This window comes from Anabrus simplex, chromosome 9 (genome assembly GCF_040414725.1).
Source record: "Anabrus simplex isolate iqAnaSimp1 chromosome 9, ASM4041472v1, whole genome shotgun sequence".
Classification (NCBI taxonomy): Eukaryota; Metazoa; Arthropoda; class Insecta; order Orthoptera; family Tettigoniidae; genus Anabrus; species Anabrus simplex.
In genome coordinates, this window is record NC_090273.1 from 55,206,877 (window position 1) to 55,223,396 (window position 16,520).

The window sequence follows — 16,520 nt, forward strand, 5'->3', positions numbered from 1 at the left end:
CAACAAACAGTTGGTAATCGCCTGCGTGCAGCTGGCTTACGAGCCCATGTCCCTGCAGAAGGTGTGCCATTGACCCCACAACAGCGACGTGTAAGGCTGGCTGGTATCGGGAAAGATCGACGTGGGTTGACGAATGGCATAGGGTCGTCTTTGGTAATGAATCGCGCTTCTGTCTTGCCAGCAGTGATTCCCGGAATCGTGTGCGCCGACGTACCGGGGAGAGGGGCCATCCAAGTCTTATTGTCGAGAGGCACACAGGGCTAACACCAAGCATTATGGTCTGGGGAGCTATTGGCTTTAATGTGAAATCACAATTAGTGCTTGTTGAGGGCACTATGACTGCTCGACAGTACGTTGATAGGGTACTCAATCCAGTGGTTTTCCCTATGATGGCGAACATTGCTAATGGGATGTTTCAGAAGGACAATGCCCGGGTTCACACTGCACGCATCTCCAGAGAAGCTCTCCACGACATCGCCCGCCAGATCCCCGGACCTCAGTCCTATTGAGCATGTGTGGGACATCATGGGTCGACAACTGGCCAACCGTCCTCAGCCACTCACAACTCTGGAACAACTGACCCCTGCAGTGCAGCAAGCATGGGCCACAATTCCTCAGGAAGCGATCCAGGGCCTTATTTACTCCATGCCTCGACGAATTCATCAATGTATTGCAGCTCGTGGTGGGCACATCCTGTATTGATTGTTGTCCAAACTTGCGGTCAGAGGGGACCTGAAAGTGTAATAATCGAAGCACAATCGAACACTCGTCCTGCATGTTCAATTGCAACAATGTAACAACATTCCTTCTGGGTGTTGCAATTTCCATTTTCTTCAGTGTATTAACACTCTGTCAGTAGCTACAATGTATGTCAGAATTAGTTCTTGGCTCAAATTAGTTACAGGTGGTGTACAAGGCTCTATTCTTTCACATTTGTTGTTCATAGTACCACTACCTCGGTGATGTTCACGCCGTACTGTAGCTCTGACGACGTAACGCACAGAAGCTAACAGTTTCTATCCGACGAACACAATGCAAGCATATGATTCATCAGTGCCTTTTAAGAAACATTTACGAATGTTGCCCATTAAATTCCCTGAGCATAAATAAAGTCTTCATAAACAATCAAATAATTAACATAGCTCTACTATTTACAAAACTTGGAGAAATCATCACACAGAAATTAAACTAGAAAGAAATATACACAAATAGAACTAACAAAATGAAAAATCTCAATTTGTAAACTGTTCAGTGTATAATAAGAAATGCCTTTCATCCAACACTATAAAACCGTAACTCTCCCGTAAGCCACTTACGCTTGTGAAACCTTAATCCAGTTTAAAAACGAAAGATCTGATCTTCTTAAAACTGAAAGAAGAATCACCAGAACTTGTATTAATAAATAATACCAGGTCGGAGGAGTCTGGATAATCCTTCCTAATGAAACTGTCTATCGAAGGATTGACCCAATCACCAGCACTATGAAGAAGAAAAGAATCTTGTATTTCCTTAACATCATGCGAACTGCCAGAAAATAGGTTTTTAGACAGCTAGTGCTGAGAAATCTTGGAAAGAAGTCATGAGGGCAATGGATCAATGAAATTCAGCAAGATCTCAAACCAGTTGGACTCAGGATAGCAGATGCAGAGAAGATCAATAAATTAACACCCTTCTTAGGACTCACAATTTTGCGTAGAAATGACGCATATAGGGCTATTTTGATTTCAGACGAACTGAGAAATTTACAACCGGACCGAATACAACAGTACTGGGCAGATCACAAGAACCAAACAGTACGACCTTCAAAGAGAAAGTGAACACGAAACGATTCAAGTCATCCAATGTGGTCAATAAAGTTAGGGTTGCCACCTGTCCCGTACTGTGCGGGACATCTCGTATTTAAGGTGAACGTTTTGCGTCCTGCATTGTTACCTGTTGTCCCGTAAAAGCGAGCGTTTGTCTTCTTCCTTCTCTAAATATTTTAAAATCCGTATTTGATTTGAGCGCCATTGAAATTCAAAGTAGCTTTATTATTCCTTTTTTCCTCCTTGGAGCCTCAGAAGAAGGAAATCTCGTGATGTTTCGGCATTTTCTGGTATAGCTGGGTATGCAGGGTTATTTACCTCGTCTTCCGCCGCGTACTTCAGTAGGTCTTCGATTTCAATTTCCAACGTGATTGATCATGCTGTTTGAGAATAAATCTACGTAAATTGTGAAGTTATCAAAAGCTAATCGAAGACATCGGTGTTAAGATGTCAGTATTTACTAGTCATAAACGACAACAGAAACTAATAGAATTAGCAAAACTTATGTCTTTTGGAATGAGTGTTCCTGGGTCCAACAGTAGAAACATGTGTTCAGTAGATTTGATTAAAAATGAAGTACTAATTACTGTAAACATGAACCTGTCTTGTAGAGAGTTCTATGACATGTTACACTAAGACAGTGCAATTTTAAAGTGAGCTAAGACAAATGTGAAGTATAGATGGAGAAAATAAGATACTGGTAGTTCTAATGATATTTTTCTGCATATTTTGTCATACCTAATGCATTGTACAGTTAAGAAAGTGCATGTTAGTTTATCTGACGAATTTCAATAATTATCTTATTCAGCAAATGAAACTGGTTATAATCTAATTGAAATTGTCACCTAACGTTTGATTTTCAAGTATTTATGAACTGTCCCTAATTTTTGTGTTAAGTCCCATATTTTTTAGGTTAATGTTCCTTATTTCTTATATCAAAAAGGGGCAACCCTAAATAAAGTTAACCCTTTCACGCACGGAACTATTCTTAAATGAAAATCATTTTATTAACGGAAAATCATATATATTTACTATATTAAATAATAATATTGTTATTGGATTTACGTCCCACTAACTACTCTTTTTACGGTTTCTAGAGACGTCGATGTACCTAAATTCAGTCCCGCAGGAGTTCTTTTACGTGCCAGTAAATCTACCGACATGTGGCTGACGAATTTGAGCAGCTTCAAACACCACCGGACTGAGCAACGTTCGAACCTGCCAAGTTGGGGTCAATAGGCCAGTGCCTCGACCGTCTGAGACACCCAGCCCGGCATTTACTATATTTAACGTAACTTCTTCAAATAATTTTTTAACGCAATACGGCGACAATTTTTTTTCGGAGGCAACATAACACAATAATCTACTCTCTTCTATTTCTCACGATTGTTTTGCCAGGAAGAGGGCACTCAGCAACTCGAATAGACCGTACAGCACCCGTTCTCTTCGCTCAATTGTTTCCCAAGTTCAAATATCAATTTGGCACTAGTGAAAAAATTAACACAATAAAAAGAAAAAACAATATTCGGATAAGAAACTATCAAAGAAACACAAAACGTAAGAGCAATAGATTTCCCATGTTCCAACTTTGGATCTCTCACCACGCCCAGCCTTTTACCCCGATGCAGATAAACTTTCAAGCAATGTCCATTCTTCTGAGCTATCACCCAAGCTTTGAAGCCGAACCTAACTGGCTTCAATTATAAGAACTGCTTACAGCCGTGTCGCCTGAAATAGGGAATCATGGAAGTTGTATGGGCTATGTATGTTCGAAAACAATGGGTGATTCTTCAGCATTTTCCCACGGCTTTTGGTGGGAACTTTGAATTTTTGCTAAGTAAGCAAAATTTGTTGGTGGAGGCAATTTCGTTGACCCCTAGTCAATGACGTCATTGTGATGTGACGTGAGCAGGTCTAACCTCACGTAGGTAAGGTTATGACGTCACGATGTCGTCCTAGCCTAACCTGCAACCACGGATGCTAATCTAACTTCATTGGGTTAGGTTAGGGACCGAGGTTTTGGTTTTTTGGGAGGGTGGAGGGGGTCTTTCCTCCCTCTCTTGGAGCTACCTCCCAGCCCCCTATCAAAAATAGTGGAAGGGTGAGAGAGAGATTGCTCTCTCTCTTTCCCAGAGGACCACCTCCCAGTCCTCGACGAAAAATATTGCCGGTTTCTTAGCCAGGCATGTCCGGCTCCCTTGCGGAAAGTAGCACATGTTCTCTTTGTGCACTGACCTTTATAGCATGGTCGTTCGGGTGGGGGATGTGGGTGGAGCAAGGGGGAAGACTAGTGAGCCTGCGCTCCAACACTTCACACCAGTCCGGCCCCGCGGTGGAGGTAGCAACGTGTCCGCCTGTCACCCGACGGCCGCGGGTTCGTTTCTTGGCCGGGTCAGGGGTTTTCAATTGTAAATGATTAATATCCCTGGCCTGGGGACTGGGTATCTGTGTCGTCCTTAACGTTCCTTTCCTCTCATTCAACACTCTACACTTCCGCAATTACAATTACACGCAGGCTCATATCATATGGCGCAAGTAGTGGCAAAAGATCTTTAGAGGTCGACGCCACGAACAAATATTTAAAAAACACCTCACACCACACTCCCGCGGCGACTTGGCGAGTTACTATGCAGGGAGGGGAGACATATCAGTGCGCTATCGCGGCGTCTTCGTGAGTTACTGTAAACAAATATCGCACTGCAGACATAACAGTGCGCTCTTTCGGCGACTTCCGTGAGTTACGGTAATCAGATGACTATCAGATATCGCTAGAAGGATAAACGCGGCTAAGTGATTGTGTTTGTCTCAACACTTTCCCCTTTATATTCTGTCAACACACTGTACTAGAGAAAATCCACATGTATATATCAGTTCGCACCTGGGACCCTACAAATAGTAAAAAAACCGAAGGATTATTATTATTATTATTATTATTATTATTATTATTATTATTATTATTATTATTATTGCGCTTTCTTCACAGGGCTACGACATGTATACACCATTACCCGTGTTCTTAGTAAAATTTAAGCAGTGTTATGTGTTACGCTTCTGGAAATGTAGCGATTAATGTTTACATACGTGATTAGCTGCTAGCCCCGGAGGCCAGATTTCGATTCGCAGCTCTCTAACGAAATTTCAAAAGTGGTATTAGGACCTGCAACGGAGGCCACTCACTCTCAGTCAGCGTTGAAGGCTTCACTCCAGAGATTTCAGGGTTCGATTCCTGCCTGTGATAGAGATTTTTATTCTCGTTTGATTAATTATTCTGGCTCATCAATGAATGCATGTGATTAAAACACTTACAAAAGCGCGTGTCAGTCATCTTGTTTGCATGCACTAACAAGCGGAAAACAGTTAACTAACTGCTAGCGCGCGATCTGTTACCCACTTTAGCAGCTAGCTGCCTCCATTGGTCTCTGCAGATGCTGAGCGGAGTTTCTCTCTGTGGTACCACGGCCGACTTGATGCGTCGCTCTAGCTAGCTCCTTACCGGCCTTGAAAATCGAGTCCACGCACTGTAATCGGAGTAGTTACACAGCTCGACACGTGGCGCTGGCGGCCGACCTATTTGCTGTAGAAATGCATACTTCTTTATGGAAAATATATTTACTTTGATTGCCGATTTATGGTAATTTAGAGTTATGGAGAATGTTACATAGGTTAATACTGTTAAAATAATTAAATCCTAAAGGTTACTTTCGTTGATATTTGCCAAAATGATGTAAAATGAAACTGCGGGGAGACGACTTAGTCCAGCTGACGTTCTGATATTGACTCTGATTGCCGATGTAGCTTAATTTGGGGAATAAAATAGTGTTACATTGACTAATATTGTTAATATTAATCCTAAAGGCTAATTTCATTGATATGTGCCAAAACAACGTCGTTAAATGAAACTGCGGAGGAAGGAGTAGTCCAACTGACGTTCCTTAATTGTGAGGAATAATAGTAATCGTTTTTATTATCATAGCATTTAGATACATAGCAGAACTTACCACAATACTTTTGTCTTCTGATGTTAATATTGAGATTAAGAGTCATTGTTCAATTAGAGTTTTAAAATTTTTCAAGCGCTGCTCGTATTTTTTTTCCATATTCGTTGTATGCATAACAAAGTCACCTCCGTACAGGCCCTTGGAGGGCCATTGTTAACCGCGGCACGTGATGGGGTAGAGTGGTTAGCTCTACGCCCGGCCACCTTTGCCCACCAGAAATTAACCTGGTACTCATTTTTGGTGTAGGCTGAGTGAACCTCATGGCCATATGCACCTCCGGAAGTGGAAATCTCGTTTCTTAAATTTGACGACTTCCTGACGGGGATTCGAACCCACGTCCTTCCGGGCGAACCGAGCACGCCTTTACCGCCTCGGCCAGGCAGCCCCTCGTTGAATGCATGCATAATATAAATATTTTGACTCAAACATGTTTAAATTTTAATTTCATTATAGGCCTATATAGTTTCAGATTACATTTCATTCATACCTTTCACTAGAACATAAAATACCGGGCAAGTTGGCCGTGCTAAATTCAGACAATAATTTTTACTTGAAATGTAGTAGGGTGGAACAAGTTGGCCGCGCGGCGTGCAACTGTGAGCTGTGAGCTTGCATCCGGGAGATAGTGCGTTCGAACCCTACTGTCTGCAGCCCTGGAGATGGTTTTCCGTGGTTTCCCAATTTCACATCAGGCTTACTTTAATTAAAGCCGCGGCCGGTTCCTTCCCACTGCTAGCCCTTTCCTATTCCACCGGCGTCATAAGACCTATCTGTGTCGGTGCGACGTATAACAAATAGCGATAAAAGAAGAAGAATTTTTAATAAAATTCAGTGAAAGAAAAGTATTTTGAGTAAATAAATTGTAAACCGTTCTCTGCTCGATGATGATGATGATGCTTGTTGTCTAAAGGGGCCTAACATCTAGTTCATTGGCCCCATTGCTCAGGTAACAACACTTCATACGTTGGGCTTACCGTCATAGCAGTAGTGATCCTTACTTGTCAATGTTTAAATGTTAAAGTTCAGATTATCTTGGATAAAAATGTGTTGTGCTGCCGTTATATGGCATATACGACACCGCCTAAGGGATTATTCTATGAAGGAAAATTCATGGGTAAAAATACCTGGTTAGCGTGATTTGCTGCCACTCCTGGAGGCCAGGGTTCCATTCCTGGCCCTACCACGAAATTTCAAAAGTGGTACGAAGGCTGGAACGGGGTCCACTCAGCCTTGGGAGGTCAACTGTGTAGGGGGGGGGGGGGTGTATCGATTCCCACCTCAGACATCCTCGAAGTGGTTTTCCATAGTTTCCCACTTCTCCTCCAAGCAGATGCCGGGATGGTAACTAACCTAAAGCCACGGCTGCTTCCTTCCCTCTTCCTTGTCTATGCCTTCCAATCTTCCCATCCCCAACACAAGGCCCCTGTTCAGCATAGAAGTTACGGCCGCTTGGGCTATAGTAGTTGCTATAGTAGCCCCTGTGTATAAAGGAAAGGGTGATAGACATAAAGCTGAAAATTACAGGCCAGTAAGTTTGACATGCATTGTATGTAAGCGTTGGGAAGGCATTCTTTCTGATTATATTAGACATGTTTGTGAAATTAATAACTGGTTCGATAGTAGGCAATTCGGTTTTAGGAAAGGTTATTCCACTGAAGCTCAACTTGTAGGATTCCAGCAAGATATAGCAGATATCTTGGGTTCTGGAGGTCAAATGGTCTGTATCGCGATTGACCTGTCCAAAGAATTTGATAGGGTGGATCATGGGAGACTACTGGCAAAAATGAGTGCAATTGGACTAGACAAAAGAGTGACTGAATGGGTTGCTATATTTCTAGAAAATAGATCTCAGAGAATTAGAGTAGGTGAAGCTTTATCTAACCCTGTAAAAATTAAGTGGGGAATTCCTCAAGGCAGTATTATCGGACCTTTATGTTTTCTTATATATATAAATTATATGAGTAAAGGAGTGGAATCGGAGGTAAGGCTTTTTGCGGATGATGTTATTCTCTATAGAGTGATAAATAAGTTACAAGATTGTGAGCAACTGCAACGTGACCTCGAAAATGTTGTGAGATGGACAGCAGGCAATGGTATGTTGATAAACGGGGTTAAAAGTCAGGTTGTGAGTTTCACAAATAGGAAAAGTCCTCTCAGTTTTAATTACTGCGTTGATGGGGTGAAAGTTCCTTTTGGGGATCATTGTAAGTATCTGGGTGTTAATATATGGAAAGATCTTCATTGGGGTAATCACATAAATGGGATTGTAAATAAAGGGTACAGATCTCTGCACATGGTTATGAGGGTGTTTAGGGGTTGTAGTAAGGATGTAAAGGAGAGTGCATATAAGTATCTGGTAAGACCCCAACTAGAGTATGGTTCCAGTGGATGGGACCTCACCAGGATTACCTGATTCAAGAACTGGAGAAAATCCAAAGAAAGGCAGCTCGATTTGTTCTGGGGGATTTCCGACAAAAGAGTAGCGTTACAAACATGTTGCAATGTTTGGGTTGGGAAGAATTGAGAGAAAGAAGAAGAGCTGCTCGACTAAGTGGTATGTTCCGAGCTGTCAGCGGAGAAATGGCGTGGAATGACATTAGTAGACGAATAAGTTTGAATGGCGTTTATAAAAGTAGGAAAGATCACAATATGAAGATAAAGTTGGAATTCAAGAGGACAAACTGGGGCAAATATTCATTTATAGGAAGGGGAGTTAGGGACTGGAATAACTTACCAAGGGAGATGTTCAATAAATTTCCAATTTCTTTGAAATGATTTAGGAAAAGTCTAGGAAAGCAACAGATAGGGAATCTGCCACCTGGGCGACTGCCCTAAATGCAGATCAGTATTGATTGATTGATTGATTGATTGATTGATTGATTGATTGATTGGGCGAGGTACTGGCCATCCTTCCCAGTTGTACTCCCCGACTCGCAGTCTCACGCTTCAGGACACTATCCTTGAGGTGGTAGAGGGGATCCCTCACTGAGTCCGAGAGAAAAGCCCACCCTGGAGGGGTAAACAGAGTAAGAAAGAAAGAAAGAAAGAAGGTAAATACCCGAAATGGAAACGGAAAACTAAGGTGAAAGTGCAACCTGCTTATAGCCACTCCGTAGTTTTGTCCTGGTCTACAGAGAATTCGTGAAGTGACAGTGTCCCTTTGCTCTTTTTTTTTTCCTGTTCGGAATACAAGAAAGGCACACAGCAATTCGAATATTTCCTAACACAGTTAAAGAAAAAGAAAATCACCATACCATTAAAAAACGAATTAGCGCATAAGTTAAAATCCTTGTTCAGGACGAAGTTACAGCGAGAAATCACTTTGTTCTTGTTTCCATAAAATTTCTGCTCGAAGTACAAAAAGTTGCACAAGAATGTTACAAATTCCAAGATTTGTGAACACAAGTTAACAAATATAATCACCGCACTACACAATAAAAAATAAACTCACTAGCGCATAACTATCCGATCTCAATATCAAGCCAACAAGCACCTTATTGCGAACAGATTGCTAATATTTACGACAGCAAAACCATATAAATAAAACTGGAAATGCGGCAATTTGCGATATACAGCTTTCTGTCAGTGGGTAGTAGGCCAGCGCTCCAGCGGAATTATGGTGAAACTTTCCAATTACAGCTTTTTGCTGGGCTTCACAAGCGATTGTCAAGGCCGGTATAAGGAGCGCAGCGAGGGATCCAGTCGGCCGTGGTGGTACATACGAATCTACTGAGCTCAAAGCGCCAGTGACTTGCTGTCAAAAACATTGAAATGTTGTGTGCAATCCAATATAACAAGTTTATTAATTACTAGCGAATGTACCCGTGCTTCGCTACGGTATTCTACATTATATTCGAATATCGAAGTAAATAGTGTGCATGCAGTAAATAAGATTGTTTTAAAATTGCATGTCTCTTAGCGTTATCCGGGAAAGAGCATGGGGAGGTCCCCGTACGTTGTTTCCAATGTAAAGTGTTTGTTATGGATTTGTGATATAACGGCAGGCTCATTTGCCTACTGCCATTCACAATCGAGTTGGGAAGTTTACATTATAATTGCAGGCCCCATTGCCTACTATGCGGACAGAATCGATTTGGGGAGTTTTCGTTAAAATGGCAGCCCCCCTTTCCTACTTCCAGACAGATTACAGTTTTTATTATAATGATAGGCAATTACCCTACTATCACTCGAAATTGAGTGTTGCAGTTATCATTATAATGCCAGGCCCATTTTCCTACTTCCAGCCAGCTTACTGCCAGTCACACCAAGTTGGTGAGTTTCCATCAAAATAGCAGGCCACTATGCCTAATGCCAGTCACATTTTAGATGAGGACATTTCTTTATAATGGCGGGCACCCTTGCCTACTGCCAAACACAATCGGGTAGGGGAGTTTTAAACAAAACTGCATGCTCACTTGCCTTCTGCAAGTCAAATCGAGAAGTGAACTATTCATTACAATTGTAGACCTTCCTTACTAATGACAGTTACACAGGAGTTGGAGAAGGAACCCTTTCATACTGCCAGTCAAAGTCGGTGTGGGGAGTACTGATTACAATAGCAGACCCACCCTTTCTCGATCACTACAAATCGACATCAGTGAATATATATAGATCGACATAAGAAAGTATATGCGTGTTTACAATGTTGAAGACCTTCATTTACAGATTAACTGCTACTAAATGTACGTCATATCGACAAAGGATTATACAATAAGACACGCCGGATTTAGTGGCCTAAATGGCTGGTCCTATGATATGTCATCTATTCTTTGGTCAGATTGAGTTAGAAACGTGGAACAGGGTAACGTTCTTGTAAGATTATCTCACATTACATTACTTTTCGGATAATTATGTGACAGCTACATACATAGCATTTGGCTCATATATGGCTACTGGGTGGGCCAATTTTCGTGAAGAGTTTGATGATTCTGTATTTCATATAAGTAATCGAAGGTATGAATTATGCATGTGAAAATTCAAAATTGACTTAACATCCATTCATAGAGAAAAATCAAACGTAAAAGGGATACAGATACGGCAAAAAGTCATAAGACCCAGGTTGTAGATCATTCCAAATTGAACGGAGATTGTGCAATCTGTTATGTGATAGGAATTTCCGAAGGGCTGCACCATCATTAAAATTGCCTGCATATTTCGATATTCTTCGGGGATAAAAAGTGAAAAATGTAATGATCTTGGATGTTTTCCGTTCGTTACAGGCTAAAACGTATAATTTTGTCAAATTTCAATTATCTTCTTTTTCTTCTGGCAGATTATGCCGAAATCTGGATTTTGGGCGAGGCGGGTAAAAATTAGGACTTTCAGGAAACTAAACCAAAAATTATGCAGATGGTCATTATTACCCCTTAAACGGAAAGCTGTACGAAAACTTCGCCAAAATAGTCAGTGTAGAGACACACAGTCGTTACGATTTGATTTATATAGATAAGGAATCTGCTTCATGTAAAACACCTTTTTGGCTATGTCCGCTGGACTTAACCTGCAAAACTGACCATTCATGATATCTCCCTTATTAATCCTCCTGACGAAAAAATGCACATGAAAAAAGGTTTAGAGGTGGTATTCCATCACGTTTGGTCGATTTCCAGTCAGGTTGGTCTTGTTCTGTATATATTGTGGAAGAGTAAAATCACCATTTCGGTTCCCTATAAACCGCCAGTCCATTCCGGAACATGAAATGTTATTTACGTTTAAAACTTACCTGTGGACAGGTGGATGCTAAATATGAATTTTGGTTCGAATGTCTTCAGTAGTTTTCAAGTTGTAAGGAATACGCTTTACACGCACCCGCTCGTGAGTTAAGTCCGATGGGGACTTGTACAAAAAAACGGCCCGTTAATGATATCTCCCTTATTAATCCTCGTATCGAAATGATGCACATGAGAAAAAAGGTTTAGAAATTAATTTCTACCAAGGCAGGTACATTTAAATTAACGTTGGTTGTGTATATTTTGTGGAAGTGCAAAATCACTGTTTCGGTTTCGTATAAACCCCCAGTCAGTTCAGGGATTTAGAAACAATATTTGCCCTAAAACCTATCAAGGACAGGTGTATTCTAAATATGAGTATTGGTGGAAATACATCCAGTAGTTTGTAGCACTCGCGTACATACGGCGTAATTAAGGAAGAAAATAATACAGTTAAGAGAGTTGAAGGTAATAGAAAATGGATTATAACTGAGGACAGCCGGATAACGACAAATATGTAAATGCCAAGTTAATGTATTGGAAAATCAAATGCCCCTCAATAAATTATGCTAGTGTGAGTTATGGATATAATAAAGCGGTAACAGAGAAGAAATTTAGGTCCATTGATTCCTAGGTAAACAAATAATAAAGGATGACTAATGGTGTTATTACTTAATCTATTCGAAGGCGGTTATAACATCCAACGATATTCCGCCAATATCCCGCAGATAGGCCGATTGACGCCTCTCTTGCCTTCTACCTAAGGAACAACCACGAATTTAAAAGCATGATGAGGAAAATGGCAATACGTTACTTCCCTGCTGGCATGCAGTCAGAGACGTTGCCATGGTAACCTGTAGGTTCGTTGTCGGTCTGTCGGTCACTCAATGCAGAGCATGGTACCAGCAGAAAATTGTGAATTTCTCCGTCATGTAAAGAGTAAGGTAAATTATGAACATAACGAAAGTTGTTTATAATGAAGAGACGTTTCACGTACGGTAAACGAAGCTTACAGAAAATCAATAGTATAAGAGAAAATGGAGGAAAACCATTCTGGTTTTCCTATAAACCCCCCGTCTATTCAAAGATTTTAAAATGATATGCATATTGAAACCTTCCCCGGGATGAGTATACTCTAAATATGAAGTTTAGTTGAGATCTATCGAGCCGTTTCGACGTGATGGTGGAAAAACCATTCTGGTTTTCCTATAAACCCCCGTCTGTTCAAAGATTTCAAAATGATATGCATATCGAAACCTTCGCCGGGATGAGTATAGTCTAAATATGAAATTTAGTTGAGATCTATCCAGCCGTTTCGACGTGATGGTGGAAAAACCATTCTGGTTTTCCTATAAACCCCCGTGTATTCAAAGATTTTAAAATGATATGCATATCGAAACCTTCCCCGGGAGGAGTATACTCTAAATATGAAGTTTGGTTGAGATCTATCCAGCCGTTGCGACGTGATGGTGGAAAAACCATTCTGGTTTTCCCATAAACCCCCGTGTATTCAAAGATTTTAAAATGATATGCATATCGACACCTTCCCCGGGAGGAGTATACTCTAAATATGAAGTTTAGTTGAGATCTATCGAGCCGTTTCGACGTGATGGTGGAAAAACCATTCTGGTTTTCCTATAAACCCCCGTCTATTCAGAGATTTTAAAATGATATGCATATCAAAACCTTCGCCGGGATGAGTGTAGTCTAAATATGAAATTTGGTTGAGATCTATCGAGCCGTTTCGACGTGATGGTGGAAAACCCATTCTGGTTTTCCTATAAACACCCCGTGTATTCAAAGTTTCTAAAATGACATGCATATCGAAACCTTCCCCGTGAGGAGTATACTCTAAATATGAAGTTTAGTTGAGATCTATCGAGCCGTTTCGACGTGATGGTGGAAGAAACATTCTGGTTTTCCTACAAATCCCCTTGTATTCAAAGATTTTAAAATGATATGCATATCGAAACATTCGCCGGGATGAGTATAGTATAAATATGAAATTTGGTTGAGATTTATCCAGCCGTTTCGACGTGATGGTGGAAAAACCATTCTGGTTTTCCTATAAACCCCCCGTGTATTCAAAGATTTTAAAATGATATGCATATCGAAACCTTCCCCGGGATGAGTATACTCTAAATATGAAATTTGGTTGAGATCTATCCAGCCGTTTCGACGTGATTGTGGAAAAACCATTCTGGTTTTCCTGTAAACCCCCCGTGTATTCAAAGATTTTAAAATGATATGCATATCGAAACCTTCCCCGGAAGGAGTATACTCTAAATATGAAATTTAGTTGAGATCTATCGAGCCGTTTCGACGTGATGGTGGAAAAACCATTCTGGTTTTCCTATAAACCCCCGTCTATTCAAAGATTTTAAAATGATATGCATATCGAAACCTTCCCCGGGATGAGTATACTCTAAATATGAAATTTGGTTGAGATCTATCCAGCCGTTTCGACGTGATGGTGGAAAAACCATTCTGGGTTTCCTCTAAACCCCCCGTGTATTCAAAGATTTTAAAATGATATGCATATCGAAACCTTCCCCGGAAGGAGTATACTCTAAATATGAAATTTAGTTCAGATCTATCGAGCCGTTTCGACGTGATGGTGGAAAAACCATTCTGGTTTTCCCATAAACCCCCGTCTATTCAAAGATTTTAAAATGATATGCATATCGAAACCTTCCACGGGATGAGTATACTCTAAATATGAAGTTTGGTTGAGATCTATCCAGCCGTTTCGACGTGATGGTGGAAAAACCATTCTGGTTTTCCTATAAACCCCCTGTGTATTCAAAGATTTTAAAATGATATGCATATCGAAACCTTTCCCGGGATGAGTATACTCTAAATATGAAATTTGGTTGAGATCTATCCAGCCGTTTCGACGTGATGGTGGAAAAACCATTCTGGTTTTCCTATAAACCCCCCGTGTATTCAAAGATTTTAAAATGATATGCATATCGAAACCTTTCCCGGGAGGAGTATACTCTAAATATGAAGTTTGGTTGAGATCTATCCAGCCGTTTCGACGTGATGGTGGAAAAACCATTCTGGTTTTCCCATAAACCCCCGTCTATTCAAAGATTTTAAAATGATATGCATATCGAAACCTTCCACGGGATGAGTATACTCTAAATATGAAGTTTGGTTGAGATCTATCCAGCCGTTTCGACGTGATGGTGGAAAAACCATTCTGGTTTTCCTATAAACCCCCTGTGTATTCAAAGATTTTAAAATGATATGCATATCGAAACCTTTCCCGGGATGAGTATACTCTAAATATGAAATTTGGTTGAGATCTATCCAGCCGTTTCGACGTGATGGTGGAAAAACCATTCTGGTTTTCCTATAAACCCCCCGTGTATTCAAAGATTTTAAAATGATATGCATATCGAAACCATCCCCGGGAGGAGTATACTCTAAATATGAAGTTTGGTTGAGATTTATCCAGCCGTTTCGACGTGATGGTGGAAAAACCATTCTGGTTTTCCTATAAACCCCCCGTGTATTCAAAGATTTTAAAATGATATGCATATCGAAACCTTTCCCGGGAGGAGTATACTCTAAATATGAAGTTTGGTTGAGATCTATCCAGCCGTTTCGACGTGATGGTGGAAAAACCATTCTGGTTTTCCTATATACCCCCTATGTATTCAAAGATTTTAAAATGATGTGCATATCGAAACCTTCCCCGGGATGAGTATACTCTAAATATGAAATTTGGTTGAGATCTATCCAGCCGTTTCGACGTGATGGTGGAACAAACAGACAAACAGACAAACAGAAACAATTTTATTTATATAGATTCGAACGCAGTAAATGAGATGAAATGAAATGGTGTATGGCTTTTTGTGCCGGGAGTGTCCGAGGACATGTTCAGCTCGCCAGGTGCAGGCTTTTGATTTGATTCTCGTAGGCGACCTGCGCATCGTGGTGATGATGACGATGAAGACGACACATACACCCAGTCCCCGTGCCAGCGAAATTAACCAATGATGGCTAAAATTCCCGACCCTGCCGGAAATCGAACCCGGGACCATTGTGACCAAAGGCCAGCCTACTTAACTATTTAGCCATGGAGCCAAATGGTAAATGGGATAAGGAAAGGTTATGCAACTGCTTTAAACTTTAATAACGTGATTTTATCAACACTTTTGTTTGGCAACATTTTGTATTTATTTTCAGAACCTTTTTTCCCCTTTCCTGGCCGTACTTTCCACTTTAAAATCCTTTTCATAGTTCCGTAATTACTTAAGAATCAGGCTTCTACTGATGAGTACTTCTTAGAATGATTACAATATTTAAGGTCAGAGGAAAATGTTGGCACCCCAATACCAGGAAGAGGAAATATACGACTTGTTTATTTGACTGATGCTTCTATAGATACGAAGTTCGCTGAAGTCGCACTGACAAATGAAATACTTTACATAACTTCATGTCACGTATCCTTAAGAGAAATTATTTCAGTTAAATTATTTAATAATATTCCATGCTGGTATGTCGTACATAATTATGAAAAGCTTGTATCCAAACGGTATCAAAATACAAAAAATTCAAAATAGAAATGATAATGGAAAACATACGTTGGTAGGAAGCTCCATAATGAAAATCCTCAGCCTGTTTCCAGTCATTCGAACGGGTCAGGAGTGGAATGAATGAAGCCCCCATCTAGCGACGAGCATAGGAATTGCGCCGTCTGTCGAAACCTGTCACACTCTTCTGGCGCAATGATTAATGGCTGGCAGGTGAAATGAAATTACAGTAAATTTGGTGAGTATTGCTGGAATAAAATATGACAGGAAAAACTGGAGTACCGGGAGAAAAACCTGTCCGGCCTCCGCTTTGTCCAGCATAAATCTCACATGGAGTGACCGGAATTTGAACCACGGAACCCAGCGGTGAGTGGCCGGCACGTTGCTGCCTTAACAACGGAGGCTTTAGGAAGCTTCATAATATGAAAGTAAAAGAAATGGTCAAAGCGGTAAAAATACACGTCA

The 16,520-nt window shown here is 40.7% G+C and overlaps 1 protein-coding gene across 2 annotated transcripts in view; it reads right to left on the bottom strand.

The window, feature by feature from the left end:
- Nucleotides 1-16,520, bottom strand: part of LOC136880857 (leucine-rich repeat-containing protein 15) — a 58,685-nt gene that overhangs the window by 39,639 nt on the left and 2,526 nt on the right. The window lies entirely within an intron of this gene.